The sequence below is a fragment of the Saccopteryx leptura genome, chromosome 2 (assembly GCF_036850995.1).
Source record: "Saccopteryx leptura isolate mSacLep1 chromosome 2, mSacLep1_pri_phased_curated, whole genome shotgun sequence".
In the NCBI taxonomy this organism is placed as follows: domain Eukaryota; kingdom Metazoa; phylum Chordata; class Mammalia; order Chiroptera; family Emballonuridae; genus Saccopteryx; species Saccopteryx leptura.
Genome location: NC_089504.1, coordinates 200,778,228 through 200,791,395, shown reverse-complemented (window position 1 = coordinate 200,791,395; position 13,168 = coordinate 200,778,228). Strand labels below are relative to the sequence as shown.

General features: G+C 38.4%; 1 non-coding gene across 1 annotated transcript; it reads left to right on the top strand.

The window, feature by feature from the left end:
- The first annotated feature begins 11,443 nt into the window (after positions 1-11,443).
- On the top strand, positions 11,444-11,571 carry LOC136396060 (small nucleolar RNA SNORA3/SNORA45 family). The gene has a single exon (XR_010749487.1). It is a non-coding gene; the product is annotated as a small nucleolar RNA SNORA3/SNORA45 family (small nucleolar RNA).
- Positions 11,572-13,168: the final 1,597 nt, after the last annotated feature.

Below are 13,168 nucleotides of genomic sequence, written 5' to 3'. Positions count from 1 at the left end.
CTCTATTCAAAGCTTGTTTCACACTGGTGCATCTGATGGTGGGATCTTGTCACATGCCTGGTCAATTGTACAATGAAGCTGAATCAAATTAGCTTATGAGAGCTGATTGTTAAGTTTCAAGGATTTTATAGGCCAATTTTAAACCTATTGGTAACTTGAAATAGGTCTAGTAAGAGTATTTACACCATAGAAATTGGCAGATGCTACAAGCCAGGGCTCTTTACACCCTTGAAAAGTTGATTGTGAAACATTTATACATTGTATAAAGTGCTGGGTAGTTTGGTCTCACATCTCCTTTGGGAAGGTGAACCTTGTAATGTGTGAATTTTTTAGATACACAAGAATGTTGTTTAAAATATGCTGTACAGTCACTGAAATAGCAAACCATTGCTTTAAATATTTTTTCCAAATGATTCTCTTATCAAACTATCTTTTGATGTCTGATAATGTGGAGTGAGATAGATCAGCAAATATTCTTCAGGTTATAGCTAGAATATACAGCCTTGTTTCTTCCACTGGATACCTTGCCATGTAATTCTGTTTTTCCTGAAATAGCTCTGACTGTTTTATTAAAGGACAAAAGGAAACCATGTGCCCTTTAAAATGTTAATGTGAGGCACTGGGCCATGATCATTCTGGAATAGTATAGTACTCTTTCAGTTTTGGAACTCCAGGAGTTATTCCTGGAAGGAAAATAGAGAGAATAGACTCAAAAAATAAAATAATGATGGAAATGGAGCCTGACCTGTGGTGGCACAGTGGATAAAGCATCGACCTGGAAATGCTGAGGTCTCCGGTTTGAAACCCTGGGCTTGCCTGGTCAAGGCACATATGGGAGTTGATGCTTCCAGCTCCTCCCCCCTTCTCTCTCTCTGTCTCTCCTCTCTCTCTCCCTCCCTCTGTCTCTCCATCTCCTCTCTAAAAAAAATTAATTAAAAAAAATAATGATGGAAATGGCTGCACATCAATTACAGGAGAGAGGTAGCAGGGGGCCCCTCCACTCCTCAAAACAGCACAGAAAAAGGGACAGTCTCAGAAGTAAGAGATCTTATTGATATAAAAATCTCTTCATTGGAAATGAAGAAAATTGGGCAGTAGCAGAGCCACCACTAGAAGACTTAGTAAATGTTGAGAAGGTATAAATCCATGCCCTTTCTCTCTCCCACATTTTCATCTTCTCTAGGTACCAGGGACTTTAGGAAATGCAAGTATCTTGGAAGTTCTGGCCTCATGCAGGACAGAATGAAGGCTATCCCCAGTTAAGTTATTCTCAAACACAAGCAATCCAGGGATGTTAGCCTTGCTGTGGACACAGAGAGTGGTGGTAAGGCTGCATTGATGGCCAGCTTGTGGTTGCAGAGATGTTTCTGGAGCTTAGGAGTAGAGACACAGCTCTCAGTTCCAAGCACAGTGTTTTGAAAGAGACTTTGTGAGGACATAAGCCTTCTCTTAGCCATAGAGAAACCTTTCTCAGTGACAGCAGTGACAGCAGCTGCTGTTATGGGCTCAGAACAGAGCTGTCTAACCAGCTTGGTAGTGGAAGGTGATCTAGGGTATTAGTGCAGAGCCCCAGTAAATAACAGTCACTTCACTCACTGCGTGTTAAACTAACAAAATGTCATTCATCATAAAAGTAATACTTGTTTTTGTCAAAAAGTTAGAAAACACTGAGAAGTATAAAGAAAAAAATTAAATTTAAAGGTAGTTTCTTGCCACTTTAACATTCTTGTCTTTTATTTTGTCTTTTTTTCTATGTATTTATATTTGGTTGTTATATGATGTTAAGCTCATACTATGTGTTCTGAAGGCTATATATATTTTATCTTAAACTCATCATAAGTATTTCTATATGTTATTGTTTTTTATATTTATCATTTTAAATAACTGCATGATTCTCCTTTATATGTGCTTCTACATCTATCTATATCTATTATCTATCTATCTATCTATCTATCTATCTATCTATCTATCATCTATCTATCTATCTATCTATCTATCATCTATCTATTTATATATTTATCTATCATTTATCATCTATCTATCTATCTATTATCTATCTATTATCTATCTATCTATCTATCTATCTATCTATCTATCTATCTATCATCTATCATCTATCATCATCATCATCATCTATTAACTACCAAGCACCTTATCCATTATAAATAAGACTGGGATAAATATCAATTTGTGCATATTTCTTATTATTTCCTAAAGTTAGATTTCTAGGATAGAAAAAAAATTAACAAGTATCTTAAAATCTGTTGATAGGGCTTCCTCAACTGACTTTACAACTTACCCTCTAGTTTAATATGTTTCTTACAGCTTAATATTGTGTGTAAGATTGGGCTTTGAAGCCAGAAAGAAGTTGATTTGTGTTCTAACCCTCTCACTTCCCAGCTGTCTCATCTTGGGCCTCTAATTTTCATTTTTCTCTTCCATAGTGTGGGGATATAAAGTCTGCTTTAAAGCATTGTTGTATGAGTTAAATAAAAGAATGCATGCAAAGCCCTCAGCTCAGGACCTGACACATCAGAAGTGTACCAGACATGTCACATACCATCACATATGTTCTCCGCTTCACCTCTGATGCTGACACATGGTGCAGGTGCCACCTAAAAGCTTGCTAACATTCTCCTAACCTCTCTATGGCTTCTCTGACACCTGCAAAGTACACTCTAGTGTGTGCAACTCAGTAGTGCAAGATATTTAATATTCACTAGATCAGCCCTTGATCACTAGGAGAAGGTGGTTCTGAGGAGTGTTTTGTAAATTAGATCCCATAGGATGGAGTGGACAGTGGTCTTTTTATCCTCTAGCCTGGGATTGGTTTTCCTCACTCCCAAGCAACTCCCCACTTCTGCACCCCTGCTCCTTAAGGTCCCATTCCTAGATCAACCAGCATGTTAGCCTTTGTCTCAGGTTCTGTTTCTGGGGGAACCCAGGCTAAGACAGTAACCATAAATAAATATTAGCTCTTGTTACTGCTAATATTTTATATTTCTTTCATCTAGCATATTCTATAGGAAATTCAACCACCTATTGAATATTTTTCAGGCTTCCTAGACATCCTTATTTTATTCCTCAAAGGTGCATCAACTGTTGGAATTTCTACCACTCTTTTCTTCTCTACATCACTGTCTGTGATACTTTAGCCTTCTCTGGTCTGCTTTAGCCCAAACTATGAACACACAGCCCTCACCCCTCCAACCCTACCCCTTATTTTTCCAGGCCCACTTACCTGAGGGCTTTGCACATAACAGAGATTCATGTGGAAGACACAGAGGGCAACCCTTTACCAAATAAAAATGCTTCCCTTTTTCTTGGGAAAAACAAATGAGAAAACTATAGCTGTTAAGTAAGTGATACTAAAATCTGTGTGTCCTTTCCAAAAAGACTTATCATGCATATTTTAATAAGGGATGAGAACAACTATAAATTTCTGAAGGCAAAAGAGACTATTGACTTATTTGCCCCCATTGAAAGGATAGCTCAGGAGACCAAGTTTTGTTCTCATTTTGATATAAGCAACCTTGGATTCATCCTCAACATCTCCATCATTCCCCAGGGCTTTTGTTTTAATTCATTATTTCTCAAGTGGCTTACTAGAATCAAGATTATAACTACCTTTTTCTTCTACATATCCACCAGAATTGCCCTCTTACAACACAAATATGATTATTGAAATTTGTAGCTTAAAACCTGTCTATGGTTTCTTACTGACCAGATAAAGAACAGTCTCAGCAGGGGCCCTAGGGTGCCTTAGGATACAGGCCCTGCCTGTTTCCCAACATATCTTATCTCACCCTGCACCTAAGCTCCCAGTTCTTGGCATCAGCAGCACTTATGAACAGCATCCTTCAAATTTATGGGCCCACTTCAGACTTGTTTAGTCAGAAATTCTGCAGTGAGGCCCAGCAATCTGTGATTTAATAAACTCTTCATGACTTTAATCATGCTAAAGCTTAAGAACCACTTACCTAAGCAGAACAGAAATGGCCTTGACCCCTTAAGTTATCTGAAAATTTCTACTTGTCCTTTAGGAGTCAATTGGTCATCACCTCTTCTGTGAAGCCTTCTCTGCCTTCACATGGTGTTTTCCATGCCTCATTGCCTACACGACACTTCTTATGTGAAGCATGATACGACATTTTGTGATTACTGCCATTTACTTGTCTATTTCTCTGATTAGACTGTGAGATGTTTAAAGGAATGAAGACTCTGTAAAAGCTTGTTTCAATTGTTTTCTCTGCATGCACACACACATACACACAATTCACACACACTATGACTTCTATGAACAATCAGATAAAAAATAGAATAGAGGACTGCTGTTCAAAATTTATTGGCTATTTTCACCACCTGGGAATCTCTTCTGTCCCTTCCTCTGTTCCACCACATGGTGCGGTAGGCAGTTTTGCCCCAGACATTAAAAGAACAAATCCATCTTTAGCTTTTGAAAAAAGAGAGACAGTTGCCAGGAAATAGTCATTTCCTGGAATTTAGACAAGTAACTTCTTGTTTTTCTTATGACCCTGACTCTCTTTTTAAAACAGATCAGTTGAAGCTGTGGTTGTTTGCATTTTCTCATCAGTCTTAGAGCCACAAGTACTCTTAACTTAGTAAAACTGAAGCCACTTAGAGAAAACTTGAATTTCCCTGTTTAGAGATGCTAGTTTGTATCATGGTAATTTAGGAAGAGACCCTGTGGCTCTCTTCTATCTGTCTGTGCTCTAAGAGTCAGTCTTGGACTAGAGATTACTCTGTTGTGGCTTCAGGAAAGAGATATCTGAAGAGACCCAGGGCAAAGACGCTACCTTCACCTTGCCCTGATAATGTCTCCACAGGTATAGAGAGGTTGTTTGATAGGATAGTGGTTTCTAGTGTTGGCAAAATGAAGAGAGGTTTTCTGTGTTTGTGTGGGAAGAGCAATTGTAAAGACTTCCCAAGTTTTACTGCATTTTCTTTATTTAGGTATACCCAGTGCCTAGGACAGTGCCCAATATATAGGCATACCTCAGAGATGTTGGGTTTTAGACCACTACAATAAAGTGACTATCATAATGAATATAATCATATATGTTTGGTTTCCCAGTGCATCTAAAAGTTATGTTTATACTATACTGTAGTCTATTAAGTGCACATTAACATTATATCTAAGAGAACAAGTTACATATCTCAATTAAAAATATTTATTGCAAGACCTGAAGATGGCAGCGGACTAGTCAAATGCACAGACTCCTAGCTCACACCACCGAACTGAATTAAAAACTAATTTAGGAACAATCATCATGAAAAACCAACTCTGGAATACAAGAACAGCTCTCAAAAACCAAGGAGCAAAGAAGAAGCCACAACAAACCTGATAGGGAGCATCTGAATCTCCCCTGCTTACAAGAACAAGAAAGGGTGAGGCTGAGAGCCCAGAAGGGTTCTCACTCCAAAGAAAAGAGCAGAAAATACTGCTCACAGCCACTTGCCTGGTGACCAGGGAAAGAGGTGTGTTGAAAGGGCAGGCTTGTCTTCCAAAAAGAAAGGGGAAAGAGAGAGAGAGATGGTGAGGGGTAGAAGAATGTAGGGGACAACATGAGAACCTGACTCATCCAGTGCTGGAAGTGGCCATAGCTGGAGGAGGGGCTGATTCTTACACAAAACAAAAGAAAAAGTGCTTCTGGGTCACAGATCCACAGATATCTCTCCAGCTCCAATTAGTGCAACAAGACACAGCTGAAAACAAGAAGTGGGGAAGAAGGATAGTAACTCAGGTCTCCATGGAGATCTGAAATACATCTCACCCTACTAAAGCTGAGAAAACACCCTGCCCCTAGAGACAAATTGACAGAAGAAGTCTTCAGAGCCTCAGATTACACCCACCGCATTCCTGGATACAGTTTCAAATAAGCCCCCTGCTGAGATTAGTAAACAAGACTATCACCTGTTAAGGAAACAAACAAATCAAGACTTCAAAGCAGCATAAATTCGAAAGTGGATTACAAATAATAGCTGATGCCCACCCAAGAAGACCCAGAAATAACACAATTGAAAACTGGAGGTAGACAGCACCAAACATAGACTCAACCAGCTCTACAAACAAAACACCCAAACACATAGACATAATGAGAAGACAGAGAAGTGCAATCCAAATGATACCGCAAGAGAAACCTCCAGGAAATGAACTGAGTAATATGGAAATAAACAAACTTCTGGATGCAAAGTTCAAAATAATGATTGTAAGGATACTTAGGGATCTTAGAACAACAATGGATGGTCATTATGAACACCAAAATAAAGAAATAGCAAGTATAAAAAAGGATATTAAAAAAATAATAATCAGTCAGAGATGGCAAATACAATATCAGAAATGAAGACTACAATGGAAGGAATTAAAAACAGGATGGATGGAGCTGAGGACCAAATCAGTGAGTTGGAGGACAAGTGGAATGAAGGCATGAAAGCAGAGAAGAAAAAAGAAAAGAGACTCAAAAAGTCTGAGGAAACTCTTACAGAGCTCTGTGAAAACATGAAGAGAAATAACATTTGCATCATAAGGGTTCCTGAAGAAGAAGAGAAAGAACAAGGGATAGAGACTTTGTTCAATCAAATCATAGCTGAAAACTTTCCTAAATTAATGCAGGAGAAACTCTCACAAGTTCAAGAAGCACAGAGAACTCTATTTAAAAAAACCCCAAAGAAACCTAAACCAAGACACATCATAATTAAAGCACCAAAGCTAAGCGATAAAGAGAAAATATTAAAAGCTGCTAGAGGAAAAAATGCTATCACCTACAAAGGAGCCCCCTTAGGATGACATCAGACTTCTCAACAGAAACACTTGAGGCCAGAAGAGAATTTCAAGAAATATTCAAAGTAATGCAGAACAAGAACCTACAACCAAGACCACTTTATCCAGCAAGGCTACCATTTAAAATTAAAGAAAAAATAAAAAGTTTCCAAGACAAAAAATCCTCAAAAAATTTATTACAACCAAACCAATGCTGCAGGAAATGTTAAGGGGCCTGTTGTAAACAGATCAAAGTGGGAAAAGAATATAGCAAAAAAAGGAATACAGCTTTAAAAAATAAAATGGCAATAAACAACTACATATCAAAAATAACCTTAAAAATAAATGGATTAAATGATCCAATCAAAAGACATAGGGTAGCTGCATCGATAAGAAAACAGGACCCATACACATGCTGTCTTAATTTAATAGGTATCCTTAGAACCTTTCACACTAAAGCAGCAGAATATACATTTTTTTCAAGTGCTCATGGTACATTCTCTAGGATAGAACACATGTTAGGGCACAAAAGTGGTCTCAACAAATTAGAGAGGATTAAAATCATATCAAGCAATTTCTCTGATCACAATGGCATGAAACTAGAAATCAACCACAACAGAAAAGCTCAAAAATTCTCAAACACATGGAAACTAAACACCAGGTTGTTGAATAACAAATACACTAAGAATGACATCAAAGAAGAAATAAAAAAATTCCTAGATACAAATGATAATGAGCATAAAAAAACTCAAAATTTATGGGACACAGTGAAAGCAGTACTGAGAGGGAATTTCATAGCACCACAGGCACACTTTAAGAAGCTAGAAAAGGCTCAAATAAACAACTTAACCCTGCATCTAAAAGAATTAGAAAAAGAACAGCAAGTAAAGCCCAAATGTAGTAGAAGGAAGGAAATAATAAAGATCAGAGAATAAATAAATAACATAGATTCTAAAGAAATAACACAGAAGATCAATGAAACTAGGAGCTGGTTCTCTGAAAAGGTAAACAAGATTGATAAACCTTTAACTAGACTCACCAAGAAAAAGAGAGAGAGGACTCAAATAAATAAAATTAGAAATGACAGTGGAGAAATAACAACTGACACAACAGAAATACAAAATATTGTAAGAAAATACTATGAAGAACTGTATGCCAAAAAACTAGACAACCTAGATGAAATGGACAAATTCCTTGAAACATAAAATCTTTCAAAAATCAATCTGGAAGAAACAGAAAACCTAAACAGACTGATTACACCAATGAGATTGAAACAGTTATCAAAAAACTCCCAACAACAAAAAAGTCCTGGACCAGATGGCTTCACAAATGAATTCTACCAAATATTCAAAGAACTAACTTCTATACTTCTCAAGCTATTTCAAAAAATTCAAGAGAAAGAAAGACTTCCAAGCTCCTTTTATTTTATTTATTTTTTATTTTTTTTGTATTTTTCTGAAGCTGGAAACGGGGAGAGACAGTCAGACAGACTCCCGCATGTGCCTGACCGGGATCCACCTGGCAGGCCCACCAGGGGCGACGCTCTGCCCACCAGGGGGCAATGCTCTGCCCCTCCGAGGCGTCTCTCTGCCGCGACCAGAGCCACTCTAGCACCTGGGGCAGAGGCCAAGGAGCCATCCCCAGCGCCCGGGCCATCTTTGCTCCAATGGAGCCTTGGCTGCGGGAGGGGAAGAGAGAGACAGAGAGGAAGGAGGGGGGGTGGAGAAGCAAATGGGCGCTTCTCCTATGTGCCCTGGCCGGGAATCGAACCCGGGTCCCCCGCACGCCAGGCCGACGCTCTACCGCTGAGCCAACCGGCCAGGGCCCAAGCTCCTTTTATGAGGCGAGCATAATTCTGATTCCAAAACCAGACAACACAAAGAAAAAAAAATTATAGGCCAATATCCCTGATGAATATAGATGCTAAAATCCTCAACAAAATATTAGCAAACCGGATTCAGCAATATATGGAAAAAATCATACACCATGATCAAGTGGGATTTATTCTGGGGAGGCAAGGCTGGTTACAATATTTACACATCAATGTATGTAATTCATCACATAAACAAAAGGAATGAGAAATACCACATGATAATTTCAATAGATGCAGAAAAAGCATTTGATAAAATCCAGCATCCATTCATGATCAAAACTCTCAGCAAAGTGGGAATACAGGAAACATTTCTCAACATGATAAAAGTATCTATGACAAACCCACAGCCAACATTATACTCAATGGGCAAAAATTAAAAGCAATTCTTTTACAATCAGAAACAAGGCACAGGTACTCCCTTTTACCACTCTTATTCAACATAGTTCTGGGAGTCCTAGCCACAGCAATCAGACAAGAAGAAGAAATAAAAGACACCCAAATTGGAAAAGAAAAAGTAAAACTATCATTATTTGCAGATGAAATAATATTGTATATAGAAAACCCTTAAGTCTCTGTCAAAAAACTACTGGACTTGATAAATGAATTCAGCAACGTGGCAGGATATGAAATTAATACTTAGAAATCAGAGGCATTTTTATACACCAACAATAAACAGTCAGAAAGAGAAATTAAGGAAACAATCCCCTTCCCTATTACAGCAAAAAAATAAAGTATCTAGGAGTACATTTAACCAAGAAGACTAAACACTTGTACTCAAAAAATTATAAAACATTGATAAAAGAAATCAAGGAAGATACAAACAAGTGGAAGCATATACCGTGCTCATGGTTAGGAAGAATAAACATCATTAAAATGTCTATATTACCCAAAGCAATTTATAAATTCAATGCAAAGCAATTAAAATACCAATGACATACTTTAAAGATATAGGTCTCATATTTCAAAAATTTATTTGGAACTAAAAGAGAACATGAATAGCCTCAGCAATCTTAAAAATGAAGAATAAAGTGGGTGGTATCACACTTCCTGATATCAAGTTATACTCCAAAGCCATTGTACTCAAAACAGCCTGGTACTAGTATAAGAACAGGCATATAGATCAATGGAACAGAACAGAGAACCCAGAAATAAACCCACAGCTCTGTGGACAACTGATATTTGACAAAAGAGGTTTGGGCATACAGTGGAATAAAGACAGCCTCTTTAATAAATGGTGTTGGGAAAATTGGACAGCTGTCTGCAAAAAAATAAAACTAGACCACCAACTTACAGAATTCACAAAAATAAACTGAAAATGGATAAAAGACTTAAATGTAAACCATGAAACCATAAGCATCTTAGAAGAAAACATAGGCAGTAAGCTCTCCGACATCTCTCGCAGTGATATACTTGCTGATTTATCTCTATGGGCAAGTGAAATAAAAGACTGGATAAACAAATGGGACTATATCAAACTAAAAAGCTTTTGCACAGCCAAAGACAATAAGAACAGAATAAAAAGACAAACTACACAATGGGAGAACATATTTGACAGCATGTGTGATAAGGGGGTAAAAACTAAAATTTATAAAGAACTTGTAAATCTCAACACCAGGAAGACAAACAATCCAATCCAAAAATGGTCAAAAGAGATGAATAGACACTTCTCCAAAGAGGACATACGAATGGCCATAGGCATATGAAAAAATGCTCAACACATTAATCATTAGAGAAATGCAAATTAAAACCACAATGAGATATCACCTCACACCAGTCAGAATGGCGGTCATTAACAAAACAATACAGTATAAGTGCTGGCGAGGATGTGGAGAAAAGGGAACCTTCCTGCACTGCTGGTGAGAATGAAGACTGGTGCAGCCACTGTGGAAAACAGTTTGGAGATTTCTCAAAAAATCAAAAATTGAAATGCCTTTTGACCCAGCTATCCCACTTTTAGGAATATACCCTAAGAACACCATAGAACTGTTCCAAAAGGAGAAATGCACCCCCATGTTTATGGCAGCATTGTTCACAATAGCAAAGATCTGGAAACAGCCCAAGTGTCCGTCAGTGGACGAGTGGATTAAAAAGCTTTGGCACGTATATACTATGGAATACTACTCAGCCATAAGAAATGATGACATCCAATCATTTACAATAACATGGATGGACCTTGATACCATTATACAGAGTGAAATAAGTAAATCAGAAAAAACTAAGAACTATGTGAATCCATACATAGATGGGACATAAAAATGAGACTCAGAGACATGGATAAAATGTGATGGTAATAAGGGAGGACAGGGAAGGAGAGAGACGGGCTGGGTGTAGGGGAGGGGCACAAAGAAACCCAGATAGAAGATGACGGAATACAATTTGACTTTGGGTGAGTGGTATGCAACATAATCGGATGTCAAAATAATCTGGAGATGTTTTCTCTGAACATATGTACCCTGATTTATCAATGTCACTGCATTAAAATTAATAAAAAATATTAAAGAAATATTTATTGTGACCAGAGGGGAGATGTTGGTCAAATGTTGAAGACTTCCAGTTACAAAATAAATAAGTTCTGGAGATGTAATGTATAGCATGGTGACTACAGTGAAGCCCATTGAATTATATACTTAGAGTTGTTAAGAGAGTGAATCTGAAATGTTATCACCACAAAAAAGTGTAATTATATGAGGGAATGGAGGTGTTTAATAACCTTATTGTGGAAATCATTTCACATCATATACATATATTAAATTATCATGTTATACATGTTAAACTTACATATATAATATATTAATAACATATCAGTTGGGTATCAACTATGGCCTCAGTGTGGTAGAGTCTTTGAAGAGTGACCACTGACCTTATTCACTGACTGTGGCCCCCTATGGCATAGTCAGTCATCAGGCTAGTGACATGTATAAAAACAAAATAAACCATATCAGTAGCTGGAAATATATATATATATATTTCAAAATCACAGGTCTGGGGTTGCATTGGGATGGGGTAGCAAACGTTAGAGGCAAAAGAAAGGGACAGGAAGAAATCTGAGGGAATGGTGAATATGTTCATGCTATTGATTGTGGCAGTGGTTTCAAGGATGTATACATGTGTCAAAACGTCAAATTGTACACTAACTATGTACTTTTTTAGTGTGTAAGAGAGAGGGAGAGAGAGACAAGAAAAAAGAGTTGAGAATTATTAAGTTTTGGTTGCATCATTTAGTTGTTCATAGGTTGCTTCTCATATGTACCTTCACAGGGGGGCAGGGGGACTAAAATCAAGCTAGTTACCTCTTGCTCAGGCCAGTGGCCTTGGTTTCAAGCTGGCAACTTTTGGGCTCAAGCCAGTGATCATGGGATCATGTCAATGATCCCATGCTCAAGGCGGCAAACCTGCACTTAAGCTGGATGAGCCTGAGTTCAAGCCAGATTAGTCCATGATCAAGCTGGTGACCTCTGGGTTTCAAACCTGTGTCCTCAGCATCCAAGGTCAATGCTCTATCCACTGTGCCACCACCAGTCAGGTTGTACAGTGTGTTGTAAATCAACTTTACCTTAATAAAACTATTTTGTACATTAAAAAATATTTATTGCTAATAATTATCTGAGACATCAGTGAGTTGTAATCATTTTGCTGGTCAAGGGTTGGATAAAGAACACATTATCTCACAATCAAAACTAAGCATAGCATTATACAATGAGGTTGGGGGATTTGAAGATGGCGACAAAATAGGTGGGAATTTCAACTGCTGCCTCCCAGAACCAAATTGGATTACAACTTAATTTAAGAACAATCATCTTGAAAAACCTAGTATGGACTAATAGAAAAGGACTCTATAACCAAGGATCACAGAAGAAGCTGCACCTAGATTGGTAGGAAGGGTGGAGACACAGAAAGAGCTGCCCTGCTCCCAGGAGTGAAGGGCAGATAAGGGTCTGGAGGGTCTCACTGTGGGGAGGGTCACCCTAAGGTAGTGGGTGCTCAGCTCCAGGCCCTGAACCCCAGCCTAGAGCTGCAGAGCCTAGAAGAGGTACCCAGAGAGAATTTGGCGTGAAAAGAACAGGCTTTCTGTCTCCAAGAAAGTGATGGAGCTCTCTGAGATGCAAGCTCCATCTTAAAGGACCTGTGCAGAAAATCTCATTCACAGCCACTTACCTGGGGCTCCAGTGGAGGGAGTGATGAGAGGCCTGGAGTTGCATGAGAAAAAAGTAAATTTGGAGGCCCAGAAAGAGTCACTATGAGGGACAGCCACCAGAACTCCTGTGCTGAGTCATTCTCCAATACTGCAGTCACCATCTTTCTTGGGCAGAGCATCCACTTTATGCGGCATCAGTCTGGTGAAAATCAACTGCTTTGCCCTCAGGAGTCTCTTTTACTACAGTCATGCATGGTAATGGTTCATTCTGAGAGGCTAGAAAGCAGGGGTTGCATCAGTGGTTCAGTTTTCTGGTGTTGAGACCAGAGTGTTCGCCAACATGCTTCCAACTCTAGAACTGGTGCTTCCACCTCAAAGG